General features: G+C 39.9%; 1 protein-coding gene across 3 annotated transcripts in view; it reads right to left on the bottom strand.

Annotated features, from left to right (window-relative positions):
• The window catches only part of NSMCE2 (NSE2 SUMO ligase component of SMC5/6 complex), a 228,874-nt gene that overhangs the window by 122,657 nt on the left and 94,047 nt on the right, over positions 1 to 12,170 (bottom strand). The window lies entirely within an intron of this gene.

The raw sequence follows: 12,170 nt of genomic DNA on the forward strand, positions 1-12,170 counted from the left end.
TTTTTGCCTTTCCCATTCTAATTTTATAAAAGGGAATTGAACGATGATCAGTTATCATTTACTGCTAAATACAATTTTTGGATCAGAAAATACTTACTACTAGACATCGATCTTAGGATATTTTTTTTAATAGATCACAGAATGTTCTTCACATTAAGTCTCTGACATGAAGTAAATGGGGCAAAGGCCTCTGTCCACTGATCCTGATCAATTGAATGATCAGATGAATTAGAAGGCACACTTTCCTCCAGGCATATGGGGACATGCCTTGGTGACTAGAACACAGGCCAGCATCTAGTCACCTTTCATCTCCTCAGCAAGGTGCTTCAGTGCCATGCACAACAGTCTACAGTGGACCTCTCCTATCCCACAGCTGGAATAAGTTATTTTAATAAAGGAATTATTTAGATTCTGGGAGTCAGTACTTTCTAGCCTATCAGGTCTCTTCAACTGAACAACCATCCTGAATTTACAGACTATCTAAGATGTCAAAATCATTCATACTCTGGCAATGGCTTTCAATGGTTTGATATCCAATCACTTCCCTGAATCTTCCCTCCCCTCAGACCAACAACTTCACTGCCCACTCTACACTTCTCCCCTTGCTGTCTGGAGAGGTGTACGTACCAACCTGGTTATGAACTTGGCCTCCCAGCACAGCTGCCTGGCTCTCATGGCCTCAGCTCTGCGGAGGCAACCTGTCAGCTCCACCAAGTTCCTGAGTTTCTTCATTACCCGAGAATGACATCTTCTATAAGATTCTTCCCACCTGACTCACCCAGCTCTACAGAGTAGGCCCAGAAAGGCTCTCTCTAGGGCTGTCAGGAAACGAGTCATAACATCTTCTTGGTATCTTCAAGTAAATTTGTGTTAGCATCTCTAACAAAGTAAAAGTCAGTAGCAAATAGGCTGATTTGGGCACTGAGAATGATTCATATAAGTTAATTAAAATACTTAACACAAAGGCAGGAACTAGTATATGATATTTAGAAAGCGATAGCCCCCTCTTCTTCAAAATTACATAAATAGATTGATTCTGCCCACTTAGGATAACCAATCCATAAGCATTCAGAGAACAATAGCATGTAAGTAACTGAGGGACAAAACAATGCAAAAATGCGTAAAAGAATGACATTTCCCATCAAAACTTGGGCTACATGCCAATGGGACAGAACATCAGAAACTAGAAGTCTTATTTAAAGTTAAGGAATATAGGGCCGGCCGAGTGGCTCAGCTGGTTAAGAGCTCGCTTGGGAGCACCAGCTCTGAGCAGCAGGCCTGCGGTTTGGATCCCACATTGAGGGCCAGTGACACTGGCCCTCTATAGCTAAGATGATGAACAACAGCTCAACCTGGAGCTGGGCTGCTGTGAGTCGCCAGCAACAGTGTAGGCTGCAGTGGGGCTGCAGTGGGCTGCCGTGAGCTACGTGGGTGGCTGGCAGCCAGCGTGAGCGGCTGGCAGCCAGTGTGAGCTACTGGGAGCTGCTGTGAGCAGCTGACCAATGACCGGCGACCAATTGCCTCAACCGGGAAGAGCACAATGATCATACCAACATGGGCCAGTGAAGCAATGTCCTCCACAACTAGACTGAAGAACAAAAACAGCAATTTGTCTACCTGTCTGTTCCCCTTCCCCGATTTCCCAATGCTGTTCCCCTCCCCCCAATTCCCCAATAAAATCTTTAAAAAAATAAATAGCTAAATAAATAAATAAATAAATAAATAAAAATAAAGTTAAGGAATATAAGTATAATGAAAATATCAGATTACCCAAAATGGCAAAGAGCTGAAAATGTAAGGGAGGCAGATGGAAATATTCTAAAGGATAATAACAAACAATGCAAAACAGAAAAAGAGCAGTTTGTCTGGGACATGGAAGTGGCAAAGACCAAGAGGTTTACTAACACTTGAGTTGGGCGGTATGGAGGAAATGGGCTTTCCCGTACATTATTGATGAGAATTTCAATTAATATCATCTTTATGGAGGGCAATTTATCCTCCACAGTACAATTTAAAAATTCACATATGCTTTGACTCAGCAATTTCACCAGCATTACAGTTATAGACCTACTTGTGTAGAATTCTGAAGGTTTAAGAATATTTATTGCAGCAATGTCAACAACAGTCAAAGAATAATTATCCCAATCATTAAGGGACTGGTTAAAAATTATGAGCTACTTTTAATGGCTCAGGTAACTTTTGTGAGTTCTGCCACTCATCTTCTAAAACCTGTAAATAAAATGTTAATAATCGTGAAAAAAAATTATGAGCTACTATGGAGCACGAAAATGTGAGGAAGCCCTATATGTACTGATATGGAAGAATATCCAAAATATGTCAAGTGAAAAGCAAAGTAGAACAGTGTGTCTAATATGCTACCATCAAAACACACACACACACACACACACGCACACACACGCACACACACACACACACACACTCACACACACACTCACACAATTTCTACAGACAGAAGAAACCAGAAACAGTAACTGCCTCCAGAGAGGCAAAGATCTTTTGTACTTTATGAATTTTATACTACATGCATATATCACCTAATTAAAAAATATATATATATATACACATATATCTGTGTGTATATATGTTTATATACATATACATCCATATTCACATAAATATACATATACAGACACACACACACACACACGAAGTGTATAGTAAGGAAAGACTATCTTAAGCAGGAGCGGTTAACCAAGGTTGCCCACAGAAGGCACTCTGAGCGAAATCAGCCTGGGAGAGATGGCTATGTAAGGCTGGGAGGTGCCCTGTGGGCCAGAATGGCAGGAAAAAAGAAACAAGAAGCCATGTTTTTTTGTCTGCAAAGAGAAGGTGGATTAGAAAGAGGCTAACGTTATGCAGACACGGAACGCTCCTCCATTTTCCACACTTCTCTTACAGTGCTTCTCTCGTAATAGGGCATGTGTACGAATATGTAATGGGATGCATTCACGCACCGAGTGTCTTTATGAACCAGGAACTATGCTAAGTGCTGAGGACATAAAATCAGTGCGACTCACTTCATCCCCAGTGAGCTCTCCACCGAGGAACATGCCACGCTAGGAGAGCAAAGAGGAATTCCACAGAGAAAGACCTGACTCACAAATATGTAAGAGCAATTATCTATCCGTTGTGTATGACACAATAATACTGATGGTAGTGATGAAAATCAATAGCTAACACCTATATAACATTTACTGTGTCTAACATCTATTGGTCTAAGTCACTTTCATGTATTAATTCATTTAATCTTCACAACAACCCTATGAAGCAGTATACTATTATCATACCATTTTAATAAATGTAGAAACTGAGGCACAGAGAGGTTTGTTTTTCTTATATATATTAAAAAAAAACTTATCCATAGTTACACAGCGAGTAAGGGGCAGGACCCACCCAGGTTTGAATTCAAAAAGTGTGGTCCTAGAACTAAGCTATGAACTACAACTAGTGACCCTGAAAGCACCAGTGCCAATCTCAGAATAATTACAACCTTCCATTTATTTGCATAGGACTTTGCAGTTCACAGAATACGTTCACATGTTATCTCATTTTCAATTTATAATAGCCTTGTAATCCATTCTCTTTGAAATTAACACTACCCCAAGCGAATAAAACAGATGAAATAATCAAAGCAATTTATAAATTCTCAAAATTCCCATCACTGGAAATAACTGAAGTAGTAGACAAGTTTCCCTCAAAGAATTCTCTAGAAATTCATCACATGGTAACATTCAAGTTAGGCAATATAAGGCAAGCATCACTCCTTTCATAGGAAAGGCATGGAGATAAACTCAATAACGGATTCCCGTATTACAAATACCATTTAAACAGTAGGATACTGCCTTTGATTTACTAAAACAAAAATGATGATTCTTATATTCTATTATTAATTATATAGATATGTTGAGCACTTTGGCAATTGGCATATGTTTAAATATTGTACTACTCAATTAGTATTAAAATGTACCTTAATCAATACTTCTCCTCAAAAATAGTTAAACTTGTTTAAACAGAACAAATTAGGAAAGAAAGTCTGAAAAGCAAATTTACCTGTCAAACTTAGGCAAGGAAATTCCCCAATTTCTTTCTACCAGCTTAGCTCTTCAATAGGTCCAGACATATTCGTAGAAAGTACCAGCTGACATCACTCAATGGGGGTTTCCTGACTTTTGTTAATTTTGGATTTCCTTGTGTCTGCTTTTTTAATCAATACATGACTAAAGAGAGCACTATTCAATGTAAGTAAAACGTGCACTTCCCTTATAAAGTAAAATAAATATTCTCCACTCAATTTTCCAACCAAAGTACACAAATATCTGATGACAGAAAATAAAGCCTTGGCACCACTGGAGGAAAAAAAAATTGCCAACCATTTTCCCAGCATGTTTTCTACAGTCTTTCTACAGTATTATCTCATGCTCTTTAATATTTGCCTCTGTGAGTCTCTCCCTTTTTTTTTTTTAAAGATTTTATTGGGGGATTGGGGGGAGGGGAACAGCGTTGGGAATTGGCGGGAAGGGGAACAGACACGTAGACAAATTGCTGTTTTTGTTCTTCAGTCTAGTTGTGGAGGACATCGCTTCACTGGCCCATGTTGGTATGATCATTGTGCTCTTCCCGGATGAGGCAATCGGTTGCCGGTCATTGGTTGGCCACTCACAGCGGCTCCCAGTAGCTCACACTGGCTACCAGCCGCTCACGCTGGCTGCCAGCCACTCACGTAGCTCACGGCAGCCCACTGCAGCCCTGCTGTAGCCTACGCTGTCGCCAGCGACTCACAGCAGCCCAGCTCCAGGTTGAGCTGTTGTTCATCATCTTAGCTGTAGAGGGCCAGCGTCACTGGCCCTCAATGTGGGATCCAAACTGCAGCCCTGCTGCTCAGAGCTGGTGCTCTTAACCAGCTGAGCCACTCGGCCGGCCTGAGTCTCTCTTTAATTAAATAATGACCTTCTTGGGAAAACACCACTCGCTCCTAAATTCAGTAGACTTGTCACCTCTCCACTGACTCAAATTCTACCTCTTCTTCAAAGTCTTGTTCAAAACTCATTTTCTCTATGAAGCCATCACCCCACGGTTTCAAAGCCCTCGCCCTCCTCAGGTGTTAATTATATGAATCACATATCCTGGCAGTTGACCATCTGCCTCCACCTATTCTTTTTCTAATTCAATAGCACTCAGTTTATAGTTCTCTCATGGCACTTATTATTTTGCTTTGAATTACAGTGATTTTAAAATATCTGTTTCTGTGCTCCACTCAAAAGGACGAAGTCATATCCATCTGTGTGCTATTTTTTATTAAAGTCCAGTCCTTGACACAGTTATAATAAATACCTGACCAATTTTTCCCATCCTGTAAAAATATAAACTTCTTGAAGGAAAGAATATGCCACATTTCTTTCTCTCTATTCCTAATACCTAGCCCAGGGCCAGACACATTAGAGCCACTGAGAGAGCCAACAAATACTGTGTAAGTAAATCAGCTATAGTTTAGTTTTATATATGTTAAATTACCTCTTCAGTTGCTTTGGTATCTGAATAAACATGTCTCTGATCAAATGGATGACTCAAAAAAGTGAGATGACTTCAAATACCCCTTGCTTTTGAGGGTTGCATATTTATTGAGAATAAAGGGTTACCCTCTCTCTCTCTCTCTCTCTCTCTCTCTCTCTCACACACACACACACACACACACACACACATACACAGGGCCAGTGCTATTTCAGTAGTTAAAAACTGATCATTGTGGTAGGCTGAAAACCTGGCCACAATGCTTTCTAGCTCCTTCCATCATGAGGCAGAGTCTATTCTCCCACCCCTTGAATCAGAGCGGCCTTTTGATGGCTCTGACAAAGTCTGGCCAAAGTTACACTGTGCAATTTCCAAGCTGAGGTCTCAAGAGACCCGCTTCTGCTTGTGAGGTTCTCATCTCCCCTGTGCCACTATGTGAACACACCTGAACTAGTGAAGGATGAGGCCACATGGGGCGGGGAAAAGCTGAGGGTGGCCTAGACCGAGAAGCCCCACGCCAATCAGGCAGCTGACAGAGAATGAGTGAGTGAGCCCAGCTGGACCAGCAGAAGGCTCACCCAGCACCACACAGAGCAAATGGCCAATCCATGGACGCACAAGCCACATGAACGGTTGTTGTTTCAAGTCACTAAGTTTTAGGGTGGTTTGTTTCACCACAAAAGCTAACTGGGAGAGCTGGAAACTCACCACCATTTAAATTTAAAACAGAACACTTACATGGTGTCACAATAGTAATTTCTATTCCTCATCAGTTTTGAACTTTACAGCCAATGAAAATCATTGCTAAATGTTTATTTTTAAATAATCTTAAATTTTTAACCATGATGAAATAAAATACTGTAATTATAATTAAAGCACAATTTCTAAATAAAAAGTAATTGCTAGCTTTTTGATTGATTTTTTAAAAGCCTATTACGTAATATATGAGTACACGTCATCTCTATCCCCTATGCACCATAAGAATTTTTTTTTAACTACACAGTGTTTCTTGCTTGAAGTCAGGTGTGACCTCTACTTTTCTTTGCTTCAAATATTCATATCTGGGAGGGTTAAAATAAGCAGTGAAGCCAACTCTTATTTTAAAACTAAATGTATTGGGATGAAAATGGTTAATAAAATTATACAGGTTTCAAGTGTACAATTCTATAATACTTCATCTGTATATTGCACTGTGTGTTCACCACCCAGAGTCAAATCTCCTTCTGTCACCAAATACTATAAGATCCCCTTTATCCTCTTCTACCCCCTTACCCTCTGGTAGCCACTAAACTGTTGTCTGTGTCTATGAGTTTTTGTTTGTTTGTTTGTCTTGTTCATTTGTTGCTTTCAGTTCTATATCCTACATACGAGTGAAATCATATGGTTCTGGACTTTTTCTGTCTGACTTACTTTTACTTAGCATGATAATCTCAAGATCCATCCATGTTGTCGCAAATGGCACTATGTCATCTTTCCTTATGGCCAAGTCATATCCTATTGTGTATGAACCACATGTGAAGCAAACTCTTAATCAATACAAGGAGTAGAAACACAGAAAGTAAAAAATCTGTGGCTAATTCTACCCCTCCAGTCTCATTAATTTTGTAATTCAGTTTATGAATTTTGAAATATAAAAAATAGGAATAATGATCAGTTTAGGACTGAAATGTGTGTGTGCATCCTTGGCACTAGAAAATGCAAGTAAAATAAGAAAGTGACACTAAGACAGACTCTTTCTCCCATTAATGCTGTTGGTCCTCCTTCCGGTCTCGTGAGCGTTCCTCGCTGGCTCCTTCGTCCCTTCCTCTCCTTCAGACTCTCTTGGATGCTTCCCCTTGCACGGTTTCCTACCCCCACAGCTGCAGCTATCACCTGGGGACATGTGAAGAGCCTCTCTTTAACCTTAAATTCAATAAACTTGACATTGAAGTCCTCCTTCCCACCTAAAGACCAGCTCTTCCATGAGATATACTTTTAATGGTATCACCTTTTTTCAGCTACTACAACTAGAAATCTCAGCGCCATCTTCAGCTCCTTGTTCTCCTATGTCTATTATTGTTTTAATTGAATTGACAAGTCCTACAGATTTAACCTCCACAACCCCTCTTGCATTCATTCTCTTTTCCAATTCCCCCATCATAATTCAGGATATCAATGGTACTTGACTGGACCACTGCATCAAGACCTCTTCCCATCCCAGTTTATCCTACATACCACAACCAGATTTATCCTCTTAAAGTTCAAATTTAATCAGATGGCTCTTCTAATGAAAAACTTATTGCTCCCATAACCTCCTAATTAAACTCCTATTCAAGGCAACAAATAACTCCACTAATCAGTCCCAACCTACCCCTGTAATCTTATCTGCCGTGTACTACTATCTAACTGGACTGCTTGCTGGTCTCATGTCCTGTGCCTTTTTTTTTTTTTTTTACTTCTGTTCATGGCTCATAGTATTTTCTTACTCAGTAATAGTGATCAGAATACATATCCAAAATTTGCACTGCTTTAAAATTTGACATTATATGAGAAAGCAATTTCTAAACATTTCATTGTTTTGATAAATGATTTTCATCAATCTCTTTATTGTTTCCAAATTTTCCTATTGAATATCATTGAGAAATATCTTTGTATTTGCATTTTGGATTATTCTGTTAGAACTGATTCCCAAAAGTACAATTACCAGGAAAACAGTTTAAAGAATCTGGGCATACATTCTATACCTGTAATATTCACTTGATTACAGTTATCTTAAATTATCATTGCATTCTCAAAGCCTACGCTTGATCCTCAGATACAGTTGATGCATTTTATTAATGACAGTGTTGGTATTTATAGCCTATAATTCTAACTGCTTCTCCCACCCCTCTGCTCCTCCAGGGCCTCCCCTTCCCCTCCTCCCACTATGACCTCCAGTCTCCAGCCCACGCAATTACCAGAACTCAGCCGCAGGCCAATGGCCATCAGAGCAAAAACAGAGAAGAGCTTGCCGCTGCTCAAAGCTTGGAATTCTGAAAACAAAATAATATACTTTCTATTTTTAGAGGTGGGGCCACAGGGGAACTTGCTCTTCGAGTCAAATGAGTCAGGATGAGAAAGTTAATATACTTCAGATGGTATGTCCGTGCTGGTATGTACCATCACCAAAAGCCATGCACAGAGAATATTTGATTTTAAAAAACAGTATTAACACATGTTCAAATATCAGATTATAAATTAGATATGTCAGTATTGGTTTCCGTTTTGCATGCTAATGAACAGAGTAATTAGCATATTTCAAAGCCACCATAAATCCTGCCTCAAATTCCTCTTCCTGCCAAACCATCTGACACGTTAATTTTTCCTAATCTTTGCTAGTGGATGTGCCTCTCCAGATTCAAGCTTCTTTCAAGGTCCCGCATTACAGGTGTGCACTTACTCTACCTGGGGAAAGAGTCCCTGAAGTTAGTGATATCCATGTGAAGGCAGAAGGATGGAAATGCCTAACCAAGCAAAGAGAGAGGGGAGCAGGAGAATACTACATGAAGAGATCAGCGAGTGCAACAGTTTGGAAGTGAAAGAGAACACAGTACTTTCTGGGGAATTTTAAGTGTGGGAATCAAAGGGCCAGAGAGGAGAGTGACAAGAACGGGAAAAGGAGCCTGGTGCCGGGGTGGCTTTTATTGCAGGAGGGCTGGGAGAGCCTCTGACAGATCACGTGGCGGACACCCATGACCAGACCTGTATTCTAGAATGATCAAGTCACTCTGGCAGGAAGCGTGTAGGAGGCTGGGGATAAAATCGCAAACGGCGCAGTAGTAGCAGTGAGAGCAGAAGGAGATGGAGAAGGGATTGGTAGAGGTTTTTAGGAATGGGACTCAACAGCATAGCTGGTGAACGGGCTGAAGATTTTTACCCTTCTCTTTGTAGGAATAATTTTTTGGCCTTTGATAAGTGTAGAATAAAGCCACTATGCTCTGAAGCAGAGGCAAACATACCTAAATAAGCTGGAACTACATTTTCTGGACTCTATAATACCATCCAGTATAAGAAGCACTACAAACTTAATACTTCGGGGGTGTGGGGAATCAAAACTACCACATAACAGGAGAGATGGGGGTTGTTAAGACAGATGGTTGGAGGGAGGAATAAAAAATTCCTGAATGTGACTTGCAAGTGTCCTGCTTTATGAAATGAAGTCAAAGCACAGCGTGCCCCTATGGAAAGAGAAAAGGAGTACTTTCCACCAGTAGACACCCAACGGTCAAAAGGAACAAGGATGGTTGCCAGAAAGTCTGCGTGCACCTCCAGCCGACTGGCAGCCATGCTTGGACTTACAGCATGGTTGCTGCCCAGGTCTGCCCAAGACAGGGCACAATGCCTCACCCAACCCGCTCATTCTCTGACCCAGTGTGTGTCACACAGTATCTGCCATGGAATATTTGCCCCCCGGAGTAAGAAGTTTCCATGAACTAGGTTTCAACCCCCTTTTGTAGTCTTCCATTCATCCCTCAAATATAGATGAGGCCCTGGTTCCATGCCAGGTGCTAGTCTAGGTGTGGCAGACAGTCTCAATCAAGGCAGACAAGGACCTGCTCTCACAGAGCCGACATCCTAACCGAACACAAACTACATAGTGAAGACAAAGGAATCCCACAGTAAATTGATTAATTTCTCCGACTCTGAAAACTTTATCATTTTGTTTTTTAAAATAAACTCCCTATATTTGTTTTGGAAAGACTCTTCTCAGTACCTTTCATCAACCCCAGGCCCATACTCTCATTTCTTCCCCAAATTTTGCACGGCAAGTTCTAAGACCGTGCAATCTCCAAGCGACCAGTGCCCTTTTCCTGTCACTCCCAAAACATTAATTGCTTGCCTGTGTTCCTTGTGCCTAGCAGAGTGATCTGCATATAGGAGGTGCCTGTTAATTAAAAAAATATAATTTGAAATAAGTCATCAGGTGATTAGAAAAAAAAAATCTAACTAAACAGCCGGGCTGAGGCAGCAAATCTGATTCTCTCCAATTCAATCTAGTGTGTAGCTAAGAGAACCCCTAATATATTCAAGGCCCAAACAGCACATGGTGATAAATACAGCACCATCACATCTGCTCCTAATAAATATATTTCACCAGACACAGAATGGTTCATTATGTGAGTAAGTGCTGTTCCTGACACTTTACTCTTTGCTTCCCTATCAGGAAAAGGTTCCCAAAACCAATATTATACTGAAAAATGATTAGTTACCTTATCAACAGTTTTTTGCTCACACCCTGTTCATGACAGAACATTTCTTACCTACTTGACAGTCCTAGTAATATTTTATCCTTCACCAAAATCTCTTAATGCTTTAAAAAAATAACTAAAACACTCTGGGCTTATTTCCTTGCACTTGAGAACTTATGCCAACTGCCAATAACTTATAAAGCGTATGTTCTTTGAAGTAAAAATGACTAAAGTAAATGCCTTTAAGCAAGCTAAAAAAGATTAGGTAGCGAATATTTAGAGAGTATAATACAGTTTATAAAACACTTTCACTTTTCGTTTTTAACTATCCGATTTAATTCTTATACAACTTTGTGGGTTAGGTAGCATTATTATTATTATTATTATTATTATTATTATTATTACTACTACTATTATTATATTACCCATAATTTACAGAAAAGTAAAATTCCATTGATTTGATAAAAAAAAATATATATATATATATATATATATATATATATATATATATAAAATAAAAATAATTTTAAAAAAAAGCCCCACAAACTATTACTTGGTTGAGCCAAAATCTGAACTTATATATTCTGATTCCAAATCCCAGGCTCTTCCATGGCTTGGACAGCCTCTATGCTTCACACTGTTATCAACATACCTAGGCGATTAAATGAATCAGTTTAAAAAGTTACCACGAACATAGGATTTCATGACTAATATAAGTTTTAACAAATACAAGGCAAATAACTCTGAAGGGCAGTATTTGACTATAACCAACACAAATATATTATCAGGGAGATCAGTTATGCATATGGAAACCTTTATTTTAGAGCTATTAAGAAACGTACCCTATTTCCACCTAAGTCAGTAAAATGAGTAGATGCCACTAGGTGCAAATGATCAGAACGCCAGCTTCATGAGCACAGGAACTTGTCTATTTTGTCCACTCCCATATTCGCAGCACACTCAATAAACACTTGCTGAGTGAGTGAATGAATGAATGAATGAATGCTAAGTACTACATGGAATATAAAAAAGAGGCTCTCAGGCATCGGAGAATAAAGTTAGTCTATATTAAAACCTATATGGACACCAAGTACAATTTAATTCTTTAGGTAATTACCGAGTAACATGCGCGCCTATTACTATGCTGCGCATGCGCGGATCTTCCCTGCATGAGACCTAGAATAAGAAGGCAGATTTTATCCTCTAGAATGCCTGGCTAAACAAACTGTAGTAGGTTAGTTACTTTCAACCCTGACTGTACATTAGCATGACCTGCGGAACTTAAAAACAATGCCTAGGGCCGGCCGAGTGGCGCGATGGTTAAGAACTGGCTTGGGATGCCAGAGGGCCCTGGTTCAGATTCCACATATGAGGGCCAGTGACACTGCCCTCCACAGCTAAGATGCTGAACAACAGCTCAACCTGGAGCTGGGC

This window comes from Hipposideros armiger, unplaced genomic scaffold, assembly GCF_001890085.2.
Source record: "Hipposideros armiger isolate ML-2016 unplaced genomic scaffold, ASM189008v1 scaffold_78, whole genome shotgun sequence".
Taxonomy (NCBI): domain Eukaryota; kingdom Metazoa; phylum Chordata; class Mammalia; order Chiroptera; family Hipposideridae; genus Hipposideros; species Hipposideros armiger.